The sequence below is a fragment of the Rattus norvegicus genome, chromosome 15, assembly GCF_021556685.1.
Source record: "Rattus norvegicus strain SHRSP/BbbUtx chromosome 15, alternate assembly SHRSP_T2T, whole genome shotgun sequence".
NCBI lineage: Eukaryota > Metazoa > Chordata > Mammalia > Rodentia > Muridae > Rattus > Rattus norvegicus.
The window spans coordinates 34,732,951-34,746,357 of NC_141548.1; the positions used below are offsets into that span (position 1 = coordinate 34,732,951).

General features: G+C 42.3%; 2 non-coding genes across 2 annotated transcripts; both read right to left on the reverse strand.

Annotated features, from left to right (window-relative positions):
• On the reverse strand, window positions 1-59 carry LOC120097207 (U7 small nuclear RNA). The gene has a single exon (XR_015639169.1). It is a non-coding gene; the product is annotated as a U7 small nuclear RNA (small nuclear RNA).
• Window positions 60-72: 13 nt separating this feature from the next.
• On the reverse strand, window positions 73-134 carry LOC120097205 (U7 small nuclear RNA). Its single transcript, XR_015639168.1, has one exon. It is a non-coding gene; the product is annotated as a U7 small nuclear RNA (small nuclear RNA).
• Between the last annotated feature and the right edge of the window lie 13,273 nt (window positions 135-13,407).

Genomic DNA, 13,407 nt, shown 5'->3' on the forward strand with positions numbered 1-13,407 from the left:
ATGGGTTTTCCGACCAAAGTCAGAAAACCTAGACAAATTCCAAAGGAGCTGTAATAGCTCTCTGCATAGTTTTCATGTTTTCTGACTAAAGTCAGAAAACCTGCTAGAAAAATTCTAAAAGAGCTGCATTACCTCTCTAGATAGGTTAGCTTTTGCAGACCAAAGCCCAGCCTTTTGTTTGTATATTAATTCAGTCATTTACCAGGTTCCCTTTCAATTATCCCATGAATCATCATTTTATGACTTTAACCCCTTGATTCCTAGAAAAAGACACCAAGTACATTTTTAACATAGCAAGTCCTATGTGGTTCACTGGACACAGCACTAGTGTTTGGCACATCTACACAGAGAGGCTATTTTTATGTGAGAAAGTTAGCTTTCTGTTTTCCAACTCTTAGCTGCTTATAGTCTAATGCTAACTGGTTTCCCCAAATCAGTTTGCAGGAGAGGGTGTGCACATAGCTTCTGGGAACCTGCCCCCAGTTATTTCAGATTGGTAAAGAAACCAGCTGCCAATAGCTGGGGAGCAGAGAAAGAGAGGTGAGATTTAGGGTTCCTGGGATTGGGACAGTGAGGAGGAGGAGAAGGGAGGAGAGATGCCATTCCTGAGGGGTGGACAAGAGAGCAATGAGTTGCCATGTAAGGAGGCCAGGAGGATGCAGCCCAGAGGGCTGCTCAACTAGGTCTAGAGTAGCCAAGATGGAACATAGAAATTAGTAAGTAGTAACTTGGAATTATCGGTGGGAAAGAGATTTTAACAGCATGAAGGTTAGGCAGTTGTCCATCTATTGTGCTGCTTAGAGCATATTAAAATATAAAGTCTGTGTGTGTGTGTGTGTGTGTGTGTGTGTGTGTGTGTGTCTGTCTGTCTGTCTGTCTGTCTGTCTGTCTGTCTTTCACTCAGGAACATAAACCATTGAGGTAGGAAACAACCCCACAACAGGACTTATTAATAAATCATTAATACAATACTACTCTTTCACTGCCTAAGCTTGGCTGTACTGGAACTTGCTCTGTAGACAGACATTGAGCTCAGAGATCTGCCTGCCTTCGTAACACAAACAATAAGCTTATCTGAGTGGAATCCCATCCTGAGATCACCACTCCTTTACTTCCTGGTGCCTCCTTATTACTTGAATCATGTTCATGCCTTGTTATTATTTATTTATTTATTTATTTATTTATTTATTTATTTATTTATTGGTAGCTATTCCTTTCCCTTTATCATCTCATTAGTGCAGCTGCCTCTGTTCTTTCTGGTCCAAGATGTCTCTTATACAATTCATATTGCATCCTTATATTTTGCATAGGTCAGAATTCCTGCTTATATATATGTTTTTTAAGATTTTATTTATTTATTATATATAAGTAAACTGTAGCTGTCTTCAGATACACCAGAAGGGGCATCAGATCTCTTTACAGATGGTTGTGAGCCACCATGTGGTTGCTGGGAATTGAACTCAGGACCTCTGGAAGAGCAGTCAGTGCTCTTAACCGCTGAACCATCTCTCCCGCCCTGTATATTCTTGAACTTATGTTTTCAGAGTTCTTTTCCACAGCCCTAAGGGCTATCCTGAAGGTTACAGCACTTCCATTTTGCTGAGGAACATTAAACATAGCCCGGCCTCCCAGAATTGTGCTGTTTCTGATTATTATAGAGTAATTAATCTTGGCAAGGAGACCATTCCCTGAAGGAGGAAGTAAAAGATTACATTATTACACAATTAGCCTCATGCCTACAGCATCCATCAGCACTTGAAGAGACTCATGCCCTGATGGCCCTGCTCCACAGACAGGTCCTGTCACAACATCTATGCTGGACCTGGCATATAAGTTTATACTCCCACCTGCAATGAATGAGTGTTCTCTTTACCCCACATTCTCACCAACATGAGTTATCATTTGTTTTATTGATTGTGGCCATTCTGAGTGAAGTAAGATGAAATATCAAAGTAGTTTTGATTTGCATTTCCCTGACAACTAAGGGTGTTAAATATTTCTTGCATTGGTTCACAGACATTTGTATTTCATCCTTCAGAACTATCTAATTAGATCTATACCCCATTTTAAAATTGGGCTATTTGTTTTCTTTGATATCCAGTCTTTTATTTTTAAGTTCTTGATATATTTTGGATATTAGCTATCTATCAGATATATATATACATATATCTATCTATCTATCTATCTATATCTATATCTATATCTATATCTATATATATATATATCTTTCCCCATCTTGTAATGTGCCATTTTGAATGACAGTGTCTTTTGCCATACAGAAGATTTTCAGTGTCATGAGGTCTCATTTATATTTTTGGTTGTGAGCCTAGCCTTTAACGGCTGAGCCATCTCTCCAGCCCGAAGTCTCATTTATAAATTGATGTTCTTAGTGCTAATGCTTGGGGCTGGGGATTTAGCTCAGTGGTAGAGCGCTTACCTAGGAAGCGCAAAGCCCTGGGTTCGGTCCCCAGCTCCGAAAAAAAGAACAAAAAAAAAAAAAACAAAAAAAAACAAACAAACAGTGCTAATGCTAATGGTATTCTGTTAAGAAAGTCTTTTTTTTGTGTCAATGTGTTCAAGACTATTTCCCACTTTCTCTTTTACCAAATTCAAGATATCTGGCCTAATGTTGAGGTCCTTGATCCATTTAAAGTTCGAGTTTTGGGCTGGAGAGATGGCTCAGTGGTTAAGAGCACTGACTGTTCTACCAGAGGTCCTGAGTTCAAATCCCAGAAACCACATGGTGGCTCATAACCATCTGTAATAAGATCTTGTACCCTCTTCTGGCCTTGCAGGCATATGCGGGCAGAATACTGTACATAATTAATAAATAAATCTTTAAAAAAAAGTTGAGTTTTGTGCAGGGCAATACAGATGAACCTACTCGCATTCTTCTACATGTAGCCATCCACTTTGCTCAACACTTTGTTGAAGATGCTTTCCTTTTTCCAATGTGTATTCTTGGCTTTTTTGTTTAAAATTCACTGTCCATAGATATATAGACTTATATATGATTCTTCAGTTCAGTTCCATTGATTCATATGTCTGTTTTTATGTGGCTACCATGCTGTTTTTATTTACTATAGCTCTGTAATACAATTTGAGACTGAGTATGGTGATATCTCCTGCAGTTCTTTTATCATTTAAGATTCTTTTAGCTATCCTGGCATTGTTGTTGTTGTTTGTGCTGGTTTGTTTCCATATGAAGCTGAAAATTGTCCTTTCAATATCTGTGTGTTGGGATTTTGATGGGTTGGGCACAAGCGAAAGAAAGTACAAGTAACATCTGTGCTAAATGGCCATTCCTGGAGTTCCAAAACCTGGCACCTACAGAACTAATCACAGTGAAGAGGAACAGATCAAGGGAGAAGTGATAGATGATACACCTTGAACTGTCCTTTAATCCAAAAGAAGGGAAGATGTATGTACAGTTTGTAGATGGAAGCCTTAATTATGGCCCAGGACAGGAAAATTCAATAATTGCTATGTGGTGCTGAATGCCTTTAATCCCAGCACTTGGAAGGCAGAGGCAGGGGAATCTTTGAGTTCAAGGTCAATCTGATCTACAGAGTGAGTTCCAGGATAACCAGGGCTACACAAAGAAACCCTTTACTGGGAGAGGGGACCAGGGAATAAAGAAAGAAAACTCAATAACCAAGGCATTTTCTCTTTCTGAACCACTTGGGTGGCTTTTTAAACTTTAATTGGTGTGTGTGTGTGTGTGTGTGTGTGTGTGTGTGTGTGTGTGTGTGTGTGTTTGAGTACAGGTGCCTGTAGAGTCTAGAAGAGGGTGTTGAATCTACTGAAGCTATAGTAACAGGCATTTGTGGGTCACCCAACATGGACGCTGAGAACCAAACTTGGTCCTCTGCAAGAGTAGGTAGTACATGCTCTTAACTATGCTGTCATCTTTCGAACCCCAGGTCTCCCCATAAGAGAGGCCAATTTATTAAGTCCTTACCATCTGGCATTCATCTGCCATTATTTTATTGATTTTGGTGATTCATTCTTTTAAAAGATTTATTTATTTTATGTATACGAGTACACCGTAGCTGTCTTCAGATATAGCAGAAGAGGGCATTAGATCCCATTACAGATGGTTGTGAGCCACCATGTGGTTGCTGAGGACTGAACCTCTGGAAGAGCAGTCAGTGCTCTTAACCACTGAGCCAGCGGCTCCAGCCGCCATTTTGGCGATTCTTTGTGTGTTCTGTGATACGCTTGTGAATGTAGAGACCAGAGGTAGACATCAAGTGTCTTTTCTCCATTGTTCTCTGGCTTTATTTTTTGAGATAGAGGCTCTCACTGAACCTGAAACTCAGGTTGGCTAGGTGAGCCAGCCAATGAGCTTCTGGGATCTTATCATTTTGCTCCCGTGACACTGGAGTTACAGGTATGTGGGTTCTAGGGCTCTAAACTCATGTAACCATTCCTCAGCAGTAGGTGTTTAACTCAACGAGGCTTTCTCCACCACGGATTCTTTAAATTTTTGAAATTATTATTGTATATGTGCATGATGTATGTGTTAGCAGAAATTCTGCCGCATGTGTGTGGAGGTCAGAGGACAACTTTCAAGAACTGATTTTTTTTTTCCTTCAAATTTCATGCGGGTCCTGGAAATCAAAGTCAGCAAGTCAGGCTGGATCAGCCCGCTCTTTATCTGTTGAACCATCTTACCAGTCTCCCATTTTTCTTGTCTTTGAGGCATGGCCTTAAAACCATAGCCAGGGGGTCACTCAGGCTAGCAACAGACTCAGATTGATCTTTGCGTGTACTGCTAGAGATTGAACCAAGGGTTTCGCATAGGCGAATATTCTTCCACAAAGCTGCCTATCTGTCCCCTGGTGAATTTTGTGGGTTTTTTTTTGGAGTGTTCTAGTCTAATAAGTTCCATGATGTGACGAGTCACAGATATGTTATTTACTTTCTGTTTTTTTTTTTTTTCTAAAACTTTTTTTTTTCTTTCGGAGCTAGGGACCAAACCCAGAGCCTTGAACTTGCTAGGCAAGCGCTCTACCACTGAGCTAAATCCCCAACCCCCTGTTATTTACTTTCTATCTTTAGCACTCATGCATCTAAAATAGCATAGAGTTTCAATACTGGAAGAATGAATTGACAACACAACTCTGCATAAAAATTTGACACTGTCTCGGGTGTTTGGAGAGATGTCTCAGTGGTTAAGGTCATGGCTGCTCTTGCAGAGGACCCAGGTTGAATTCCATACCCACATGATACCTTACAATCACCTGTAACTCCAGTTTTGGGAGATCTAACATTCTGTTTTCTTCATCGGAACCAGCCATGCACATGCTACATAGATGCACATTCAGGTAAACTACCCATTCACATGAAATAAAATAGATAAATCTAAAAAAATAAATATATAAAAATTCTAGGGCTGGAGAGATGGCTCAGCGGTTAAGAGCACTGACTGCTCTTCCAGAGGTCCTGAGTTCAAATCCCAGCAACCACATGGTGGCTCACAACCATCTGTAATGGGATCTGATGCCCTCTCTGGGTGTCTGAAGACAGCTACAATGTACTCATATATAACAATTAAATAAATCTTTGAAAAAAAATTCTAGTGGTGCAGTGGTGGTGCACGCCTCTAATCCCAACACTTGGGAGGCAGAGGCAGGCAGATCTCTGTTAGTCTGAGGCCAGACTGATCTACAGAACGAGTTCCAGGTCAGCCAGGGTTACACAGAGAAACCTTGTCTTGAGAAAGCAACAATAAAAAAAATCTACTTTGTATTAATAACAACGAATAAGTAAGTATTAGAATCAGTATGCCACATCTAAAACATGATGACTTGAGGTGATAATCCCAATCCTTGGCAAAAGTTTCAGGTTAGCACGGAAGAGAAAAGTGTAGGATGGGTTCCTAACAACAGACGTGGTTTCTCGGCAGCAGTTCTCACAGACCCACTTATGTTTTGTCACCACATAATCAATAAAGGCATCCGTAAAGCTTTCCTCTTCCTGCCTTCCCTCCGGTGCCGTGTGCGTCGGATGCCACTTCCCCATGAGTGTGTCCTCAGATCTGATTTCTTGCTGACCTTTCAGAAGCAGCAGGCTGCTGTGGTGCGGCACTCCAGTAATACCATCCTACTTGTTTCTACATGTGTTTCTTCTTAAGCTCTTTTTGCTTATCTATTTCAGTTTCCTATTGCTATGATACTTAGAAACTGATAGCTGCGGCCAAAAGCAATTCAGGGAGGAGTGGGTTTGTTTCACCATCATTGGGGGAAGTCAGGGCAGTAATGTGTAACTGAAGCAGATACCCTGGCTTCTCAGAATTCGTTTTAAATAGCATCCCTGCCCAGAGGTGGTGGCACTACCCACAATGGGCTGGGCATTCCCACATCAATCATAATCAAGAAAGTGTCATGCTGCAGGGGTGGCTAGGGGTTAAGAGCACTGACTGCTCTTCCAGAGGTCCTGAGTTCAAATCCCAGCAAACACATGGTGGCTCATAACCATCTGTAATGAGATCTGATGCCCTCTTCTGGTGTGTCTAAGGACAGCTACAGTGCACTCACATATAAAATAAAATGAAAATAAATAAATCTTAAAAAAGAAAGGAAAGGGGGTTGGGGATTTAGCTCAGTGGTAGAGCATTTGCCTAGCAAGCGCAAGGCCCTGGGTTCGATCCCCAGCTCCAAAAAAAAAAAAAAAAGAAAAGAAAAAAAAAAAAAGAAAGGAAAGGGAAGAAAGAGAGGAAGGGAAGAAAGGAAGAAAGGGCTCCTACAGGCCAGTCTGATGGAGACTTTTTCTTAACAGCTTCTTCTTAGATAACTCTAGCTTGTGTTGGCTTGGCAAACAAAAACAAACACACGAATAAAACCAATCAGGACACTACCCATCAAGAGCAAAATGAGGATGCTTATTTCTTTTCTGGGACAATTTTATTTTCCTAAACATCATCAGCTCTTTCCAGAATCTCTTCTTTACTTTCTTCCATGCCTGCTAATGTCCCGTCTATGAAATCTCTGCAGCAGCTAATTGTATAAGGGAAGCTCACTGGCTGAAAGGTCGAAAGTGCTGTGGACTTTAACATTGTCCAGTGTGGATGATGAAGTATGGGCTTAAGGAAGGAGCCACACTAAAACAGGAAGCCAGAGAGAGACTTGGGTGGGAGGTGGTGTGGAGTCCTCTTCAGCCTTCAGAGGCAGCAGAGAGACAATACTCAGGAGACAGGAGGAAGGCTGTTCAGCACAACTGGACACAGTTCCTGGTGTTGGTTCAAACTGCAGGAGTCTGACCCAGAATGGCTTCTTTTTTTTTTTTTTTCCGGAACTGGGGACCAAACCCAGGGCCTTGCACTTGCTAGGCAAGCGCTCTACCACTGAGCTAAATCCCCAACCCGAGAATGGCTTCTTTTAGACATATTTAAGCATAGCACCATTTGGTGAAAACTATTCTGGTGATGACACAATCCTGCTATAATGAAGGATGCATAAATCTCCTTAAGGAACAACATAAGTTAAATATGGATCAGACACGACTACCAAAACTCTTGGTAATGTCTATAAAGGAAAGTTCTACAAACTGACTGAGAGAAACGGGTTTATGAGACTGGAACTGGAGCAAGGTGCTGTGCCTGAAAATCTTCAGCCACATAGATTGCACAAAGGTCACCAGCCTAGAAAGCAGGCCTTCTCCAGACTTCTGGGCAGAAATAAGGCTTTGTAGTACTTCCCTTGGAGGGACGGAATGATTCTGTGTACTTGATTTACAGGTTCCCCTAGTTCATGTCTGTGAGCACAAAGACCTCCATGCCCCCTGTTAGGTTGGAACCCCCAATCCTCCAGTTGGTACTTCCCAGTTATCCTAGGACCTACCACCAGGCCTCACCTCATGGAGGTTCCGCCTCCTCTCAATAGTGTCACCAGTGAACAAGACCTCCATAGCACAAACCTGGAGAGATACACCACACGTGAGCCACGGCCTAGTCTTAGAATGAAAATGAGCAGTGCAGTTCCTTTGGAGTGGTATACGGGAAAAACAATACTGCTTTATGTATCATTTATATGGAAAACAACAATAGCTGGGCATTGTGGCACATACCTTTAATCATCGCACTCACGAGGCAGAGTGAGGTGGGTATCTGGATTTGAGGCCAACTTGGTCTACAAAGTGAACTTCTGAATAGCCAGGAATGTAACCCAGAGAAGCCCTGTCTTTAAAAACAAAAGACAAACAAATAAAAATGTGTGTGTTTTGTGTGTGTGTGTGTGTGTGTGTGTGTGTGTGTGTGTGTGTGTGAGAGAGAGAGAGAGAGAGAGAGAGAGAGAGAGAGAGAGGCAGACAGACAGACAACAGTAAGATACAATGATATATCTAGATGTTAAGAATTTTGAATTCTTGGAAAGTCTTGAGGCTGATGTTCAAGGAACTTTTATTGTCAATATGTACTCTTCAGGATGTAGATGATGGGGAGGCTGTATAAATGTAGGGGTAGGGTTCTCATTGCCGTGAAGAGACAACATGACCATACCAATCCTTGTAAAGAAAACATTTAATTGGGGCTGGCTTACAGTCCATTATCATCATGTCCAGAAGCATGGCGGCTGAGAGTGCTACATCTTGATCTGAAGGGAGCAGAAGACTCTGTGCAACATTGGGCATAGTTTGAAGACATAGACCTCAAAGTCAGCCTCCACAGAAACACACTTCCTCCTTGAAGGCCACACCTCTTAATAGTGCCACTTCTTATGGCCAAACATTCAAACACATGTGTCTATGGAAGCTGTTGTTGTAAAAATATAGAAAATAAAAAATGTATTGTCTTTTATCCCACTAGGTCTGCACCACAGTGCCCCAAGATGTCTGCTAGATATCTTGGCGGAAACACATCCCAATTCCGTAGCGGCCCAGTGTCTCCTGCCGCCACACACTTTCCTACACTCAAACTGTCACATAAAAGAACACACAACACAATAAATCTTTGACCCAATTGATAAAATATAATTGCCCACTTAATCATACAAAGCCCAGTACCATCCATCCCTTAAGAACATTGATAACGGGGTTGGGGATTTAGCTCAGTGGTAGGGCACTTGCCTAGCAAGCGCAAGGCCCTGGGTTCGGTCCCCAGCTCTGAAAAAAAGAAAAGAAAAAAAATAACATTGATAACAACCTGTAAATACACAGGGCTGAATCTTAACATGGTCCTGCCGCTGCTTCTCCCTTCTCCCTCCTCTCTCCTCCTTTCAGTTCCAGTCTCCTCCTCTTCCTTCAAACTTCTCTCCCGCCCATCCTTCCTTCTCCTCCAATGACAGGCCTCCTTCTATCCAGTACCTGCCCCTCACCTGTACTTTACAAATTCAATGGGAGAAGGTTCTGGTGAAGTCACCAGATTCCTGAATACTTACTAGGCAGATGTCCTTGGGGCAGTGGAATTAGCATCAAAATACAGATAACTCCAGGGCAAACCACAACAGGATGCCATACTTATTCAAGGCACCACATGGGAAGTCTCTTTTTTTTTCTTTTTCTTTTTTTCAGAGCTGGGGATCGAACCCAGGGCCTTGTGCTTGCTAGGCAAGCGCTCTAAGGCTGAGCTAAATCCCCAACCCCGGAAGTCTCTCTTTTTTACTTTAATTGGTAGGAGCATAAAAATTTTCAGGAAATATTACAGGAGTCATGTGTGAATGCCAGCTTTATCGGTTGCATTTTCTGTTGTGTTTTTGGGTTTTCCTATACGTATCTCTCTTTTGTGTTTATTTTTTTCTGGAAGTCATTGAGGTTATAGTTTGGAATGTAGGAAAAGAATTTTGTGACAGAAATGGGATTATTCAAAACTGTTGGACATGCTTAATTTTAGCCTTTTTATCTTAGAGAAGAGTTATCCAATGCAGATATTCAATGATCAGTAGTTTACAATATAAGGGAAGATTAGGAGGGTGTTATGCCTTATACCTTAGGTGTCCCCAAAAGTACACAAGATAAAACCTGGCCTATGACCTGGGGCACTATTGAGAGGTGGTGGAACCTATCAAAGGTAGGACCTACTTAGAGTAAGTTAGGGTCCTTGAAAGGGACTGTGTGGCCTTGACCTCTTCCTCTCTCTGCTCTCAGTGTCAGGAAGTGAACAACTTCCCTCCACCAGGCTCTCTACTCAAGGTGTTTGCTTTACTACAGGCTTTAGGCATCGGAGTCAGCTGGAGCCTCTGAAACTACAAACCAAGACAAATCCTTCCCTCTCTGTAAGTTGGTTTGTTTTGGATAGTTTGTCACAGCGATGGAAAATTGAGTACTATATTGGCTTACAGTTTATCCTTGAAAGAATTGTTTTTATATCATTAATTATTACTATCCTCATTTGTTTGGTCTTTTGAGACATGGTGTCACTATAGAGTCCTGGTTGGCCTAGAACTCCCTGTGTAAGTCATGCTGAGATTCAGATGGCTGTGACCCTCATCTGCTATTCAAGTGCTGGGACTGCAGGTCTCATGTCCTGTGTAGTTGTCATCATCATTGTTCTTATTTGGGGGTTTTTGAAACCAAGTGTCACATAGCCTAGGTTGAGCTCTCTGTGCAGCTGTGGCCGACCTTGAGATACTGATCCTCTCGCCTCCACCTCCTGAGTGCTAAGTGATAGCAATGTTCCAAACCTCACCTCAGTTTATTATTGTTTTTCTTTCTTTTTATTTGTGTATTTTATTTATTTACATTTCAAATGTTATCCCCTTTCCTGGTTTCCCCTCCAGAAACCCCCATCCCATCCCCCCACCTCCTGCCTCCATGAGGATGCTCACCCACCCACTTCCACCTCCCTGCCCCAGTTTATTATTTTCTAAGCTCATAAAATTCGATCGATTAGTATGATCTCTAAAATAGTCTAATATAATATTGTCTTTTACAAATATATTATGGGAGGCTGGAGAAACGGCTCAACAGTAATGAGCATTTATTGAACTTTGCATAGGCCCTGGGTTTGGTTTCCAGCATCGACATATGTCTTAGTTAGGGGTTTATTGCTCTGAAGAGACCATGACCATGGTAACTCTTATAAAGGAAAATATTTAACTGGGGCTGGCTTACAGTTCAGAGGTTCAGTCCATTATTGTCATGGCCTGAAGCATGGCAGCATGCAGGCAGACAGGGTGCTGGATGGAGAAGGAGCTAAGAGTTCTGCATCTGGATCTGCAGGCAGCAAGAAGAGACAGTGAGCCACTGGGACTGGCTTGAGCTTCTGAGACCTCAAAGCCCACAGCTCAAATCACACCCAGCACCACTGTTGTCCATGCTTCTATGCCCCCTTAAGCCCTGCTTACAACGATCAATTGCTTTTCTAGTCCAATGCCACAATGTTCCATATTCCTCCAAAAAAAGCATAGTCAGGCCTATCACAGAAATATTCCAGTCCCCGGTACCAACTTCTGTCTTAGCTGGGGCTTTACTGCTGTGAAGAGTTGCCATGACCAATGCAAGTCTTATAAATGAAGACTTTTAATTGGAGCTGCCTTATAGTTCAGATACTCCGTCCATTATCAAGCACGGCAGGAAAACACAGCAACAGGCAGGGAGACATGTTGCTGGAGAAGGAGTGTAGCAGTTAACTTTTATTTTCCTGTAGTAATTGTTGTCTTGAAGGCTTCCTGCCTCCATTTGTAACCTAGGGCCAGTCATGGAAGCTTCTGGCCTCCATTCAAGATCATCTATGCTCAGAAGGTTTCAACCTCTGAGACTTGCTGCTGAGTAAGCTCACCCCTTCTTGTTCTTTCTGAGCTCTGGCTGTTACTGATTTACCTCAGCTGCTCTGGCTCAGTCTTCTCTGCAAGCTGACTCAATTTCACTTCTCTCTCCCCTCTCCTGGATGTCTCTGCTTGATCTCTAACTCTATCAATTTGTTCTAAGTTTTTGGTTCCTTCTCACTCTCTGGCTCATTCTGTCTTCACCTGTGCCTAGCTTGTTCTCTCTTTGCAACCTGTCTCTCTGTAAGTGTCCCAGTAAAACTGCCTCCTCTCCTGCTCTGCACTGCTTTCTCTAAGTCACCTTTCTTCCCTCTGTTCATATGTTGGGCATATCTGATTCTGTCAAATCTTTATCTGATTTGTCACTTTTCTGCCATTCAATTAAATATCACTTTCATACATGGGTGCTTCCTTCTACGAACTAACTTTACCTTCATTGTTTGGAATTAAAGGTGTGTACTAAGGGTGCGTCTGTATTCCAGCCAGAAGGATTAATGGTGTGTGCTAAGGCTAACCCACCCTGCAACTAGAAACAGGTTTTTTTTTTTTTAAGTAAATAATACAATCTCAGTGTTCATACTGTGATCAAATATCCTGTAACAAAGGAGCTGAGAGTTCTACATTTTGATCTTCAGGCAGGAGAAGTGAATGCCACACTAGGCATGGCTTGAGCTTCTGACACTTCAAACCCCAGCCCCCCATAGCGACACACTTCCTCTAACAAGGCCACACCTACTTTAACAAGGCCACACCCTCTCCAACTAGGCCAATCTCCTAATAATTCCACTCCCTATGGGCCTATTGGCCCATTTTTACTCAAATTACCACATGTATAACCATCTGTAACTCCAATATTTTTTTCTGACCTCCACAGGCACCAGGCACGGACACATACATGCAGGCAAAATATAACAGGGCTCCAGATCTGAATAAGCCCCCAAACTCTAGCACAACTGACTCCGTGCTGGAAGTGCCATGCAGGCTGTACAAGTCAGCGTGGAGACAGTAGCCTGTGAAAACAAAAGCGAAGTCCTCCATCGAAGTTCATAGTTCCAGGAAGGTCTCTCAATGTACTAACCTCGCTTTTTAACTTCTGTAGCTTCCCTTCTGGCTAATGGCTCTTGTCAACCTAGAACATATCTTCGTGCTTCAAAGCTCATCCCGAGAAAGGCTCAATGTTGCAGTGGGATCCTGAACACCCAGTGTTGCCCACAGGCTAAGAAAGACTTCTGTTGGCTTAAACCTGTGTTTGAGTCGTCGTCTTCTAGAAATCCCACAACACAAAACACTCCTTCACATAAAGTGAATGTAAATAACTCTTTAAGAATAGTAAAGCCACAAAGGAAAGAAAAGGATATTAGCAATAAGCTAGGGGAGAGAGAAGGAAGTGGTCAAGGTGCTGGGATTGGCTTGCACAGATCAGAATAGACAAAAACAAAAGCTTTCTCTCAAGGAACATAGAATGTATAATTCTTTCATTTTACTGAAGAAACTCAGGCTCCAAAAGACTCAGAGTTGTAGCGTTTTTCCATTCCTTTAGAACTCACGGTCACCATGTTTGTCAGTTCAGGAAACAGAGGCAGAATAATCGGAACTCACTGCTATATAGTGAGTTCAAAAGTCCAGGTTAGCTACAGCAGACTCGATGCGTGTGTGTGTGTGTGTGTGTGTGTGTGTGTGTGTGTGTGTGTGTGTGTGTGAGAGA